This window comes from Papaver somniferum, chromosome 4 (genome assembly GCF_003573695.1).
Source record: "Papaver somniferum cultivar HN1 chromosome 4, ASM357369v1, whole genome shotgun sequence".
Taxonomy (NCBI): Eukaryota; Viridiplantae; Streptophyta; class Magnoliopsida; order Ranunculales; family Papaveraceae; genus Papaver; species Papaver somniferum.
The window spans coordinates 124,963,937-124,966,353 of NC_039361.1; positions in this window are offsets into that span (position 1 = coordinate 124,963,937).

The following is a 2,417-nucleotide window of genomic DNA, read 5'->3' on the forward strand; positions in this document are numbered from 1 at the left end:
CATAACATATGTTAAGATTGGTTCTACCATCTCACACATGTTGGTCATCCGAAGATATGCAATAAATATCCGGACCAATAAGCCTAATGATTTCCCTTTCGATTCAAGAAACAAGTTCATGAATGTACTTTCTTTAGACAAATGTAAAAAATTGTTTCCTAGGATGAAATCTTCTCCATAACCCATTCACATAATCATAACAATATATACAAGATTATGTTGATATCATATTTAGGAAGTTCGAAAGATAAGTGTTATACTCCGTAGTCTAATTCGCTAATACTATGATCATCTATTATGCGAACAAATTTACCTGAGAAGGTTCAGAACTTTTGTTTGCGTACCTAGTATGTGAAATAATTTACCTGAGTTGGTCCGGAACAGCTGTTCGCGTACCTGGTTTGCGAACGGCCGATCAAGGACAACATCCTGAACTGTTGTTCGTGTACCTGGTTTGGATACCTAGTATTTTTATAACTTGAGCCTAGAATTGTGATCTAAAGCTACTTCATGACCTGTATGACTAGTCGATTTTACTTCATAATCTACGAGACTAGTCGAAATTCAAACCAGAAGCACAAAGAGAAAGCACAAAAGCACAAAGAACTTACCTTGATCCGTCCAACAATTTTATACAAAACTAAATGACAACCATGTTTGCGACAAATATATCGGGTTTTATATTCATAACCAACTATCAACATGTTACGGGTGAGTTCAGTTTAAAAACCAAGGGTTCATCGGATACGGGCGAGTTCGGGTAAGTCGGGTGAGTTTTGTGCAGCTGTACAACAATAAAAAGAATTCGTATGACTAGATAGATATAGATTACAGCCGTTGATAAATTTTGATCGTACGGCTAATTTCTCTTCCTCAAAATTTTCACGAAAAAAATCAATTTTCCTCTCATACATCTTCCAAAATTCACTCATCTCCCGTTCCCGCTCCATTTCCCCTTTCCCCCCTAATTTTTCACCTTCCTGTTCTCTTTCCCCATCCCAATTTCTCTATTTGTCCATATCGCCCTTAGCTTTTTCAGATTGAGTTCAATTTTATTCTGGTTTTGTTCCCCCAAATTCCTCAATCTCTTCTAGAAATAACCTAAATCTCTTCAGCCAAATTCCTCTTGAATCTCTTCTAGAAACAACCTAAATCTCACAAGGGTTTGAAGATGACTCTATATTAGGGTTTATTTTGTAATTATTATTTGTTGTTTCCAGGTTAGGGTTTCTTTTATGGTCTATTTTCTTCCATTTGTTAGTAGCCTGAAAAATGTTTTTCTTTCTTGTTTAAATCTTTGTGAATAGATCTAAAAGTAGTTTTTTTTCGTCGATTTATTGGTACTAGTGAATCAGTATATTTTGAAGTTGCTTCTGTTGTATTTGGTCTAAATTTAGGGTTCTTATTATAGGTTTTGGTATGAAATTATGTCTTTGACACCAGGTCATTTGTTTTTGTTGTTTGAAAAAGGGTTGTTGTAATTACAACCAAAATTAGGGATTTCAAAATCCCGTTGGATTAATGATGTTGTCTTCTACATATTTGATTTCTGGGTTTTTCAAAAGGTTTTTTTCTTCTTCTCTTTCATATCTGCAGTAAGAAACCATAGTCTTCTACTTTTTAAAGTGTTTGTTGTGTTGTAATTATAGTAATTATGAAATTATTTGAGGGTTTATTTTGCAGATTCGAAGATATGATTATTAGGACTGACTTCTTCATGCTGTCATTCTGCAGATTAGATTTTAGCATCTCGACCCATAGCTAAACTCCTTGCTTGGAAAAAACTATGCAAGGGAACTATTAAGCTTGTTATAGAAGGTATATTATTTATTTCCTTCTTATTCATTACATGGTCCTGTTAATGGATTTTGATTATTTCATGTTAATGGTGATGGATTTTCAGGGTTTACTGTTGTGTTTTAGGGCTTTTATTGTGATGTATTTCTGTTTTGTTTCTTCGTACTAATAAAAATGTATTTTTAATTCAAAATTGGTATGTAATGTGTTCAGATTTTGTTATGGGTTCTGTTTTTGATCTTGTTTTTTGTTTATGATGAACAGTTTGACAACTTCTGCGTATGCTGCCACTCACCCCCCCCTATGGTTTTGGTGAGGGATACAAATGTTATGATTGCTGGTAAAGGTTGTTGTTTTCTGTGATTATGAAGATGTTGGAAAGGATCGAGCCTGAGCTCTTGAACAGGCTGGAGCTCGTGTAATTGTTTCTGAAATTGATCCAGTCTGTGCTCTTCAAGCTTGGATTGAAGGTCTTCAAGTCTTGATCTCAGAAGATGCCGGATTCGGAATGAAATTGGGCTGAAATTTCATTTACAAGGGACATTTAAGCTGAATCGATACTCGGTGCATACTTACTACCTAATTCTGTCTCTTATTGCTGATGATGTTTATGACATAAT